This window comes from Halichoerus grypus, chromosome 14 (genome assembly GCF_964656455.1).
Source record: "Halichoerus grypus chromosome 14, mHalGry1.hap1.1, whole genome shotgun sequence".
Classification (NCBI taxonomy): Eukaryota; Metazoa; Chordata; class Mammalia; order Carnivora; family Phocidae; genus Halichoerus; species Halichoerus grypus.
In genome coordinates, this window is record NC_135725.1 from 18493185 (window position 1) to 18506712 (window position 13528).

General features: G+C 37.7%; 1 protein-coding gene and 1 pseudogene across 4 annotated transcripts in view; both read left to right on the forward strand.

Moving 5' to 3' along the window:
• The window catches only part of VPS13A (vacuolar protein sorting 13 homolog A), a 268847-nt gene that overhangs the window by 74103 nt on the left and 181216 nt on the right, over nt 1-13528 (forward strand). The window lies entirely within an intron of this gene.
• LOC118542777 (NADH dehydrogenase [ubiquinone] 1 alpha subcomplex subunit 1 pseudogene) lies at nt 2799-3111 on the forward strand (annotated as a pseudogene).

Sequence of the window (13528 nt, forward strand, 5' to 3'; positions counted from 1 at the left end):
CAACATATGTTCAGTTATGTTAAGGAATATAAATGATACACAATTTGTGTAAGTAACAAAGTTTGTTGCCTACCTTTATAATTGAAAGAAATACTGTCAGTAGTAGTTAAAATAAAAACGTAACTTTTTTCCCATTCAGGTTCATGAAATCTCTGAATTGCATTTGTGGCTGCATGATTAATTGTGCCTGATACAGTTCATATTTTCAAATTTTCTCTCAAGAAGTAAAGGCAGGGGCACCTGGGTGGCTCAGTCAGTTAAGCATCTAACTTTTGGTTTCGACTCAGGTCATGATCTCAGGGTCGTGAGATCCAGCCTTGTGTCAGGGTCTGCACTGGGCATGGAGTCTGCTTGAGATTTTGTCTTTCTTTCTCCCTTTGCCCCTTTTCCCCTGCTTGCATGCTTGCTTTCTCTGTCAATTAAAAAAAAAAAAAATTATTAAAAAAAAAAAAGTAAAGGCAGACCTTAAGTACGTTGCTCAATTATTGGTATATTACATCTGTAATAATTCATCACTTTATTAGTTATCTGTTTAGTAAAGAGGAAGAAATTTAGTTAACATAGAATGCCTGTTTTATGAAATTTACCATCTTCTAATGATCAATGCTTTTCTTTCTACTTATACCTAAATTTATGTGTTTAAAATTTTCTCACAATCCTGGGATGCCTGGGTGGCTCAGTCGGTTAAGTGTCTGCCTTCGGCTCAGGTCATGATCTCAGGGTCCTGGGATCCAGCCCTGCATCAGGCTCCCTGCTCAGCTGGAGGCCTGCTTCTCCCTCTCCTTCTCCCTCTGCCTGCCGCTCTCCCTGCTTGTTCTCTATCAAGTAAATAAATAAAATCTTTAAGAAAATTTTTTTTTTCTCACAATCCACATTCACTTGACCAGTTAATAAAAGATAGTAACTTATCTTTTTCTTTCTAAGGAAATCTGGGCATTTGTCCATTTCAGTCTTCTAAGACCTCTGTAGTTGTCCGTGATTTCTAGGGAAGTGTTAATGTTGATCGAGTAATATCACCAGGTTCGGTATCTGTGATGTGAGATGACTGTATCAAGTGTTCCCTTAAGTAAAAGTTTCACCAGTTAGAGTTTTAAGTTCTCTTACCATGGCCTAGTTTTCCAGGTTGAATGTAATCTTTGACAGAGTAGATGGATTAAAAAAACAGAAACAGAACTATTCTGTTTTTCAATCATTTCTTATTATGTTATTCAAAGAAAGCTGGTTGGTTTTTGCTTCCATAAGAATGCTTATTTCTGCTATGACTGTAACTAAAGCCTCCCTTTAAAGCATGAACTTGTCCCCCCACCCAAAAATATACCGGGCATTTAATCTTACTGACATTTCTGTAGGTTCATAAAAGTTTTATATTTGTTCCTGGTTATGTCTTCCTATTGTCAGTGTCTCCTTAAAACTTGAGATTATTGCAGATACTGCTTTTTAGCTACTTTTGATTTTTTAATTCTTGGCTGAAATTCTCACTGGAGAGGTTTCCAATTTTAATGTCAGTGTTAGTTTTAGAACTCCATTTTTGTTAAGTCTGTATTACATCTCTAGTTGAACTCAGAATTTGCTTAATTCTGGCTGTCACAAAATCTAACATGAAATTGTCCTTTTTCTCCCGCCATTCCATTGTGTTTACTTGTCTTTGTTGGTAAAAATGAGGTGTGCTAATATGATTCTCCTGTTTCTTCTCTAAGAGAAAATATTTTAGTCAAGTTAATAAAAAAATCACTTCATGTTTTGAGGAGACCTTCAAGTAATGTCTAACTAGTTTAAAGATCATATTGTTGGGCTGCATTACCTGTCAGTTTTATAATAGCATTTTGAATACATTATACATTTCCCCTTTTTCATAGGCAGGTGTGCATTATGTTCTTCATATACATATATGTGTCTTCTTGGGTTTTTATTCATTTTCCCTATTATTTTCTCCATCTGAGTATGTTCTATATTGGATTGCAGATAATTGCCTTAATTCTAGAAGCTGTAGGGTTTGCATTTACCCCTCTGTTAAAATCTCACGTTTGATTTATAGTCCAAATTCTGTGTATTGATATGTTATATACTCAGTAGGATTCCTAAGATTAGACCTCTCTTCTGATGGATTATTCCTAATTTACAGAGACCATTACTTGTTATTGTTAAATATAAATGCATTATATTGGAAACCCACCCTGTTCCTTCAGATTTGTAGACTTTTTTTCCTCTAAGATTTGTTTTCCTAAGTTTTTATTTTTTTACTTAATAAAGAATTACCAGAGGAGCCTGGGTGGCTCATTTGGTTAAGAGTTGGACTCGATTCCAGCTCAGGTCATGATCTCAGGGTCCTCCACCTTGCGCTCTGTCTCTGTCTCTCTGTCTCTCTCTCTCTCTCTCTGTCTCTATCTCTCTCTCAAATCTTAAAAAAAAAAAATTACCAAAATAGTAAATATCCACTGTATAAACTTCAAATATTAAATATTTTTTCCATTTTTTAATTTAAATTCAATTAATTAACATATAATGTATTATTGGTTTCAGAGGTAGAGGTCAGTGATTCATCAGGCTTATACCCAGTGCTCATTACATCACGTGCCCTCCTTAATGTCTATCACCCATCCCCCCACCTCCTCCCCTCCAGGAACCTTCAGTTTGTTTCTTATGATTAAGTCTCTTACAATTTGTCTCCCTCTCTGGTTTCATCTTGTTTTATTTTTTACTCTCTTCCCCTATGATTCTCTGTTTTGTTTCTTAAATTCCACTTATCACCTTTACTGGGCCGGGAAGGCAGGGGTTTGGCTCTGGCAATCGCGCTGCCGATGTGATTCGAGATCCTGCCTGGGATCGGCGTCATGGCCGTGTGCTTGGTCATCCCCGGCATAGCCACAGCGCACATCCACGTGGTTCAGTAACGGGGGCAAGGAAAAAAGGGTTGCCTATTATCCATATCAGTGGAGTTTGAGGCAGAGAGATAGGTGGTTCTCTGGAGTTAATCGTTACTATGTGTCAAAGGGTTTGCAGAATATCGATTAAGGAAGTATTTTCCTGATTGATGAAATATAACTCAGTCATACTCATCTACCCCTTCGAGAAGGTTATGCAGTGTATTAATGTAGTGCATAATAAAAACAACAAAAAAGTAGATTGACTTATTTTGTTTAGCTTTAACACCCTCTAGTTCCATCCATGTCATTACAGATGTTAAGATTTCATTTTTTTTTTTTGATGGCTGAGTAGTATTCCATTGTACATATATACCACATCTTCTTTATCCATTCATCTATTGATGAACATCTGGGTTCTTTCCATAGTTTGGCTATTGTGGACATTGCTGCTATAAACATTGGGGTGCAGATGCCCCTTTGGATCACTACATTTGTATCTTTGGGGTAAATACCCACTGCAGTTGCTGGGTTGTAGGTTCGCTCTATTTTCAACTTTCTGAGGAACCTCTGTAGTGTTTTCCAGAGTGGCTGCACCAGCTTGCATTTCCACCAGCACTGTAGGAGGGTTCCCCTTTATCCTAATCCTTGCCAACATCTGTCATTTCCTTACTTGTTAATTTTAGCCATTCTGACTGGTGTAAGGTGGTATCTCGTTGTGGTCTTGATTTGTATTTCCCTCATACCAAGTGATGTTGAGCATTTTTTCATGTGTCTTTTGGCCATTTTTATGTCTTCTTTGGGGAGATGTCTGTTCATGTCTTCTGCCCATTTCTTGATTGGATTATTTGTTCTTTGGGTGTTGAGTTTGATAAGTTCTTTATAGATTTTGGATAGTAGCCCTTTATCTGATATGTCATTTGCAAATATCTTCTCCCATTCTGTCGGTTGTCTTTTGGTTTTGTTGACTGATTCCTTTGCTGTACAAAAGCTTTTTATCTTGATGAAGTCCCAATAGTTCATTTTTGCCCGTGCTTCCCTTGCCTTTGGTGATGTTTCTAGGAAGAAGTTGCTGCGGCTGAGGTCGAAGAGGTTGCTGCCTGTGGATTTTGATGGACTCCTGTCTCACATTGAGGTCTTTCAACCATTTGGAGTCTATTTTTGTGTGTGGTGTAAGGGAAGGGTCCAGTTTCATTCTTCTGCATGTGGCTGTCCAATTTTCCCAACACCATTAGTTGAAGAGACTGCCTTTTTTCCATTGGATATTCTTTCCTGCTTTGTTAAAGAATAGTTGACCATAGAATTAAGGGCCCATTTCTGGGTTCTCTGTCCTATTCCCTTAATCTCTGTGTCTGTTTTTGTGCCAGTACCATACTGTCTTGATGCTTACAGCTTTGTGATAGAGCTTGAGGTCTGGAATTGTAGAAGCCACCAGTTTTGGTTTTCTTTTTCAACATTCCTGTGGCTATTCAGGGTCTTTGCTGGTTCCATTCAAGTTTTAGAATTATTTGTTCCAGCTCTGTGAAAAAAGATGATGGTATTTTGATAGGGATTGCACTGTATGTATAGATTGTTCTAAGTAGCATAGACTTCTAACAATATTTGTTCTTCCAATCCATGAGCATGGAATGTTTTTCCATTTTGTTGGGTTTTCCCTAATTTATTTCATGAGTGTTCTATAGTTTTCTGAGGACAGATCCTTTGCCTCTTTGGTTAGGTTTATTCGTAGGTATCTTATGATTTTGGATGCAGCTGTAGATGGGATTGACTCCTTAATTTCTTTTTCTTCCGTCTCATTGTGTGTAGAAATGCAGCTAATTTTTGTGCATTGATTTTATATCCTGCCACTTTGCTGAATTCCTGTATGAGTTCCAGCAATTTTGGGTTTTCCACATAAAGTATCATGTCATCTGCAAACAGTGAGAATTTGACTTCTTCTTTGCAGATTTGGATGCCTTTTATTTCTTTTTGTTGTCTGACTGCTGAGGCTAGGAATTCTAGTACTATGATGAATAGCAGTGGTAATAGTGGACATCCCTGCTGTGTTCTTGACCTTATGCGAAAAGCTCCCAGTTTTTCCCCATTGAGAATATTCACTGTGGGCTTTTCATATATGGGTTTTATGATACTGAGGTATGTTCCTGCTGTCCCTACACTGTGAAGAGTTTTAATCAAGAAAGGATGCTGTACTTTGTTAAATGCTTTTTCTGCATCTATTGAAAGGATCATATGATTCTTGTCATTTCTTTTATTAATGTAGTGTATCCCATTGAACCATCCTTGCAGCCCAGGAGTAAATTCCACTTAGTCTTGGTGAATAATCCTTTTAATGTACTATTGGATCCTCTTGGCTTTGGTGAGAATTTTGGCATCGATGTTCATCAGGGATATTGGTCTGTAATTCTCCTTTTTAGTGGCGTCTTTATCTGGTTTTGGGATCAAGGTAATGCTGGCCTCATAGAATAAGTTTAGCAGTTTTCCTTCCATTTCTTTTTTTTTGTTTGTTTTTTTTCTTTAATTTTATTATGTTATGTTAGTCACCATACAGTACATCATTAGTTTTTGATGTAGTGATCCACGATTCATTGTTTTCGTATAACACCCAGTACTCCATGCAGTACGTGCCCTCTTTAATAACCATCACCGGCTAACTCAGCTCCCACCCCCCCCCCCAAACCCTCAGTTTGTTTCTCAGAGTCCATAGTCTCTCATGGTTCATCTCTCCCTCCGATTCCCCCCCTTCATTTTTCCCTTCCTTTTCATAATGTCCTCCATGCTATTCCTTATGTTCCACAAATAAGTGAAACCATATGATAATTGGCGTTCTCTGCCTGACTTACTTCACTTAGCATAATCTCCTCCAGTCCCAGCCATGTTGATGTAAAAGTTGGGTATTCATACTTTCTGATGGCTGAGTAATATTGCACTGTATATATGGACCACATCTTCTTTATCCATTCGTCTGTTGAAGGGCATCTCGGCTCTTTCCACAGTTTGGCAATTGTGGACATTGCTGCTATGAACATTGGGGTGCGTATGGCCCTTCTTTTCACTACATCTGTGTCTTTGGGGTAAATACCCAGTAGTGCAATTGCTGGGTCATAGGGTAGCTCTATTTTTAATTTTTTGAGGTACCTCCACACTGTTTTCCAAAGTGGCTGTACCAACTTGCATTCCCACCAACAGTGTAAGAGGGTTCCCCTTTCTCCACAACCTTTCCAACATTTGTTGTTTCTTGCCCTGTCAGTTTTTGCCATCCTGACTGGTGTAAGGTGGTATCTCACTGTGGTTTTGATTTGAATTTCCCTGAAGGCTAATGATGATGAACATTTTTTCATGTGTCTGTTAGCCATTTGTATGTCTTCTTTGGAGAAGTGTCTGTTCATGTCTTCTGCCCATTTTTTGACTTGATTATTTATTTTTTTGGGTGTTGAGTTGGAGAAGTTCTTTATAGATCTTGGATACCAGCCCTTTATCTGTAGTGTCCTTTGCAAATATCTTCTCCCATTCTGTGGGTTGCCTCTTTGTTTTGTTGACTGTTTCCTTTGCTGTGCAGAAGCTTTTTATTTTGATGAAGTCCCAAAAGTTCATTTTTGCTTTTGTTTCACTAGCCTTTGGAGATGTTACTTGAAAGAAGTTGCTGTGGCCAATGTCAAAGAGGTTGCTGCCTATGTACTCCTCTAGGATTTTGATGGATTCCTCTCTCACATTGAGGTCTTTCATCCATTTTTAGTTTATCTTTGTGTAGGGTATGAGAGAATGGTCGAGTTTCAGTCTTCTGCATGTGGCTGTCCAATTTTCCCAGCACCATTTATTGAAGAGACTGTCCTTTTTCCATTGCATATTTTTTCCTGCTTTGTCGAAGATTATTTGACCATAAAGTTGAGGGTCCATATCTGGGCTCTCTATTCTGTTCCATTGGTCTGTATGTCTGTTTTTTGTGCCAGTACCGTGCTGTCTTGGTGATCACTGCTTTGTTATATAGCTTGAAATCGGGCAACGTCATGCCCCCAGCTTTGTTTTTCAACATTTCCTTGGTGATTCGGGGTCTTTTCTGATTCCATACAAATTTTAGGATTGTTTATTCCAGCACTTTGAAAAATGTCATTGGAATTTTGATCAGGATGGCATTGAAGGTATAGATTGCTCTGGGTAGCATAGACATTTTAACAATGTTTAGTCTTCTGATCCATGAGCATGGAATGTTTTTCCATCTTCTTGTGTCTTCAGTTTCTTTCATGAGTGTTCTGTAGTTCCTAGAGTATAGATCCTTTACCTCTGTGGTTAAGTTTATTCCGAGGTATCTTATGGTTTTTGGTGCTATTGTAAATGGAATCGTTTCTTTAATTTCTCTTTCTACAGTTGCATTGTTAGTGTATAAGAAAGCAACTGATTTCTGTGCATTGATTTTGTATCCTGCCACATTACTGAATTGCTGTGTGAGTTCTAGTAATTTGGGGGTGGAGACTTTTGGGTTTTCCACATAAAGTATCGTGTCATCTGTGAAGAGAGAGCGTTTGACTTCTTCTTTGCTAATTTGAATACCTTTAATTTCTTTTTGTTGTCTGAATGCTGTTGCTAGGACTTCTAGTATTATGTTGAACAATAGTGGCGAGAGTGGGCATCCTTCACGTGTTCCTGATCTTAAGGGAAAGGCTCTCATCTTTTCCCCATTGATGATGATATTCACTGTGGGTTTTTCATAGATGGATTTTATGAAATTGAGGAATGTTCTCTGAAGAGTTTTAATCAGGAAAGGATGCTGGATTTTGTCAAATGCTTTTTCTGCATCAATTGAGAGGACCATATGGTTCTTCTCTCTCCTCTTATTAATGTGTTCTGTCACACTGATTGATTTGCGAATGTTGAACCACGCTTGCATCCCGGGGATAAATCCCACTTGGTCGTGGTGGATGATCCTTTTCACGTATTGTTGGATCCTATTAGCTAGGATTTTGTTGAGAATTTTGGAATCCATATTCATCAGGGATATCGGTCTGAAATTCTCCTTTTTGATGGGGTCTTTGCCTGGTTTGGGGATTAAGGTAATGCTGGCCTCATAGAATGAGTTTGGAAGTTTTCCTTCTGTTTCTATTTTTGAAACAGCTTCAGTAGAATAGGTATTATTTCTTCTTTGAATGTTTGGTAGAATTCCCCAGGGAGTCCATCAGGCCCTGGGCTCTTTTGGGAGGTTTTTGATCACTGCTTCAATCTCGTTACTGGTTATTGGCCTATTCAGGTTGTCAGTTTCTTCCTGTTTCAGTCTTGGCAGCTTATAGGTTTCCAGGAAGGCCTCCATTTCATCCAGATTGCTCAGTTTATTGGCATATAGTTGTTGATAATGATTTCTAATAATCGTTTCTATTTCCTTGGTGTGAGTTGTGATCTCTCCCCTTTCATTCATAATTTTAATAATTTGGGTCCTTTCTCTCTTCTTTTGGATAAGTCTGGCCAGTGGTTTATCGATCTTATTAAATCTTTCAAGGAACCAACTTCTAGTTTCGTTGATCTGATCTACTGTGTTTCTGGTTTCTAATTCATTGATCTCTGCTCTAATTTAAATTATTTCTCTTCTAATGCATGGCTTAGGCTTCGTTTGTTGCTTTTTCTCTAGTTCTTTAAGATGTAGAGTTAGTTGGTGAATTCGGGATTTTTCTTTTTTTTTGAGTGAGGCTTGGATGGCTATGTATTTCCCCCTTAGGACCGCCTTTGCAGTATCCCATAGGTTTTGGACCGATGTGTTTTCATTCTCATTGGCTTCCATGAATTGTTTAAGTTCTTCCTTATTTTCCTTGTTGACCCAAACATTCTTGAGCAGAGTGGTCTTTAGCTTCCAAGTGTTTGAATTTCTGCCAAATTTTTTCTTGTGATTGAGTTCCAGTTTTAGAGCATTGTGGTCTGAGAATATGCAGGGAATAATCTAAATCATTTGGTGTCAGTTGAGACCTGATTTGTGACCCAGTATGTGGTCTAGAGAAAGTTCCATGTGCGCTGGAGAAGAAGAAGTATTCTGTTGTTTTAGGATAGAATGTTCTGTATGTATCTATGAGGTCAATCTGGTCCAGTGTCCAGTCATTCAAAGCTCTTGTTTTTTTGTTGATTTACTGCTTAGATGATCTGTCTGTTGCTGAGAGTGGAGTATTGACGTCTCCTACAATTAACGTATTGTTATCAATATGACTCTTTATTTTGGTTAACAGTTGGCTTTTGTAGATCGCTGCTCCCATGTTGGAGGCGTATATACTTACAATTGTTAGATCTTCTTGCTGGATAGACCCTTTAAGAATGATATAGTATCCTTTTGTGTCTCTAACTACAGTCTTTAGTTTAAAATCTAATTTGTCTAATATAAGAATTGCTACCCCAGCTTTCTTTTGAGGTCTGCCGGCATGGAAGATGGATCTCCATCCCTTCACTTTCTGTCTGGATGTATCTTTAGGCTCAGAATGAGTTGCTTGTAGACAGCATATGGATGGGTCCTGTCTTTTTATCCAATCTGCAACCCTGTGCCATTTTATGGGAGCATTTAGGCCGTTCACGTTGAGAGTGATTATTGAAAGACATGAATTTATTGTCATATGTTGCCTGTGAAGACCTTGTTTTTATAGATTGTCCCTGTAAATTTCTGTTGTATATCAGTCTTGTGGTCTTTCTCCTTTTATAGAACCCCCCCTTAATATTTCTTGCAGGGCCCGCTTAGTGGTCATATATTCTTTCAGTTTGTGCTGGTCTTGGAAGCTCTGCATCTCCAACCATTCTAAATGACAGCCTTACCAGATAAAGTATTCTTGGCTGCATGTTCTTCTCGTTTAGTACCCTGAATATGTCTTGCCAGGCCTTTCTGGCTTGCCAGGTCTCTGTGGATAGGTCTGACGTTATTCTGATGTTCCTCCCTCTGTAAGGAATGTCTTCCCCCGACTCTCCTTAAGATGGTTTCCTTGGTTCTAAGATTTGTGAGTTTTACTATTACATGCTGGGATGTTGGCCTGTTTTCTTTGATCTTGGGAGGTGTCCTCTCTGCCTCTAGGACACAAATGTTTGTTTCATTCCCCAGATTAGGGAAGTTCTCAACTACAATTTGCTTAAATATATCTTCTAGTCCTCTCTCTCTCTCTCCACCCTCTCAGGGATTCCAATAATTCTGACAATGTAGTGTTTCATGGTGTCACTTATTTCTCTGATTCTGTTTTCATGGATTCTGAGTTGTTTTTCCCTGGCCTCCTCTTTTCCTATTTTATCTATTAAATGGTCTTCCAGGTCACTAATTCGTTCTTCTGCCTTGCTTACCCTAGCTGTTAGATTATCTAGATTAGATTGGATCTCATTGATAGCATTTTTAAGTTCTGCCAATTCAGCTTTCATTTCTGCCCTTAGAAATCTAAGTTGCCTTTAATTGATTTCTCCATTCTAGCTGTTGTCTTCACAATTGCTCGCCTGAATTCCATCTCTGACATCTTGGTTATATCTTCCGTTTCTTTTTTTGAAACAGCTTCAGAAGAATAGGTATCAATTCTTTAAATGTTTGGTAGAATTCCCTTGGGAAGCCATCCAGCCCCAGGCTCTTGTTTGTTGGGAGACTTTGATTACTGCTTCAATTTCCTTGCTGATTGTGGGTCTGTTCAGATTTTCTGTTTCTTCCTATTTCAGTTTTGGTAGTTTATACATCTCTAGGAATGCCTCTGTTTCTTCCAGATTGCCTCATTTGTTGGCATATAGTTGCTCATAATATGTTCTTATAATTATTTGTATTTCTTAAGTGTTGGTTGTGATCGCTCCTCTTTCATTCATGATTTTATTTGTTTGGGTCCTTTCTCTTTTCTCTTTGAGAAGTCTGGCCAGGGGTTTATCAGTCTTACTTATTCTTTCAGAGAACCAGCTCCTAGTTCCGTTGATCTGTTCTGTTCTTTTGGTTTCTATTTCATTGATTTCTGCTCTGATCTTTTTTAATTCTCTTCTCCTGCTGGGTTTAGGCTTTATTTGCTGTTCCTTCTCCAGCTCCTTTAGGTGTAGGGTTAGGTTGTGTATTTGAGACCTTTCTGGTTTCTTGAGAAAGGCTTGTATTGCTATATACTTCCCTTTTAGGATTGGTTTTGCTGCATGCCAGAGGTTTTGATCAGATGTGTTTCCAGTTTCATTTGTTTCCATGAATTTTTTATATTCTTTAATTTCCCGGTTGACTCATTCATTCTTTAGTAGGATGTTCTTTAGCCTCCATGTATTTGAGTTCTTTCCAAATTTCCTCTTGTTTTTCAGTTCAGGTTTCAAGCTATTGTGGTCTGAAAATATGCAGGGAATGATCCTCGTCTTTTGGTACCAGTTGAGACCTTATTCGTGACCCAGTATGTGATCTCTTGTGGAGAATGTTCCAGGTGCACTTGAGAAGAATGTGTATTCTTTTGCTTTAGGATGAATGTCTTGAATATATTTCTGAAGTCCATCTGGTCCAGTGTGTCATTCAAAGCTTTTGTTTCCTTGTTGATCTTCTGCTTAGATGATCTGTCCATTGCTGTGAGTGGGGTGTTAATGTCCCCTACTAAAATTGTATTATTATCAATGTGTTTCTTTAATTTTGTTATTAATTGGCTTCTATAATTGGCTGCTCCCATGTTAGGGTCATAACATTTACAACATTTATTAGATCTTCTTGTCGGATAGACCCTTTAATTATGATATAGTTTTCTTCCTTATCTCTTATTGCAGTCTTTGGTTTAAAATCTAATTTATTTGGGATAAGGATTGCCATCCCAGCTTTCTTTTGATGTCCATTAGTGTGATAAATGGTTTTCCATCCCCTCACTTTTAATCTGAAGTGTCTTTGAGTCTAAAACGAGTCTCTTGCAGACATGTCGATGGGTCTTGCTTTTTTATCCAGTCTGATAACCTGTGTCTTTTGGTTGGGGCATTTAGCCCATTTACATTCAGGGTAACTATTGAAAGATATGGATTTAGTGCCATTGTGTTACCTGTAAAGTGACTGTTTCTGTATATTGTCTCTGTTCCTTTCTGGTTTGTGTTACTTTTGGGCTCTCTCTTGAAAGGATCCCTTTTAATATTTCTTGTAGGGCTGGTTTGGTATTCACAAATTCTTTTAGTTGGTTTGTCCTAAAAGCTTTTTATCACTTCTTCTATCTTGAATGACATCCTAGCTGGATAAAGTATTCTTGGCTGCATATTTTTCTCATTTAACACCCTGAATATATCATGCCAGTCCTTTCTGGCCTGCCAGGTCTCTGTTGATAGGTCTCCTGCCATTTTAATGTTTGTAACCTTGTAGGTTATGGACCTCTTGTCTGGAGCTGCTTTCAGGATTTTCTCTTTGTCTCTGAGATTTGCAAATTTCACTGTTGTGTGTCAGGGTGTTGACCTATTTTTATTGATTTTTGAGGGAGGTTCTCTGTGCCAGCTGGCCTGGGATGCGTCTTTCTTTCCCTAGATTAGGGAAGTTCTCTGCTATAATTTCCTCCAATATACCTACTACCCTGCTCTCTCTTTCCTCTTCTGGGATGCCAGTTATTCTAATATTGTTTCACTTTATGGTATCACTTATCTCTCAGATTCTCCCCTTGTGATCCAGTAATTGTTTATCTCTCTTCGTGAGCTTCTTTGTTCTCTGTCATTTGGTCTTCTAGATCACTAATTCTGTCTTCTGCCTCATTTAGCCTAGCATTTAGAATCTGCATTGTTTCATTGCATCTGATTAATAGCCTTTTTGATTTCAACTTAGATTTTAGTTCTTTTATTTTTCCAGAAGGGGATTCTCCAGTGTCTTCTATGCTATTTTCAAGTCCAGCTAGTGTTTTTATAATTGTTATTCTGAACTCTAGTTCCGACATCTTACTTATGTCCACACTGATTAGCTCCCTGGCAGTCATTACTGCCTTTTGTTCTCTTTTTGGAGTTGAGCTTTTCCCATCTTGTCTTTCTGTCCAGAGAAGAATAGATGAACAAGAGAACAAAATTCTAAAATGGCAACAGTGATTTCAAAGAAATATATACTAATCAAATTGAAAGAGAGCTGAAACCAGAAGAAAGGAAAAAAAAGGAAAAAAAGAATATAATCAGACAGGTTTACAAAATAGAGCAATACACTGGATCCTGTGTGTATTTTGGTCTGTTTGTTAGAAAACTAGATCTCAAAATTGTAAAGAAAGAAAAACTTAAATATGTACAAAAATAAAATTGAATGCAATGAAAGGATAGAATGTAACTGTGAAAATGAAAATTAAAAGATAAGCAGAAACAAGAGAAAAAATACCAACAACAAAAAAAGAAGGGATATAAACAGGTGAACGGAACAGAGCAATACACTGTATCCTGAGTGTATTTTGGTTAGTTTGTTATAAGAAAGTACATTTCAAAATTGTAAAGAAAAACTTGTGTGTATACACCAAAATAAGATTAAATACATTGAAAGGATAGAATGTAGCTGTAAACATGAAAAGTAAAAAGACTTCTAACAAAACGAAAAAATACCAAAAAGAAACAAGAAAAAAAAAGGAAGGGGAAAACAAAAAGAATATGATCAGACAGGTGAATAGAACAGAGCCATACACTAGATTTTGGGTGTATTTTGCTCTGTTAGAAGTCACTGCATCCCAAAATTGTAAGGAAGAAATATAGATATACACAAAATAAAATTAAATACAAAGAAGGGATGAAATGTAACT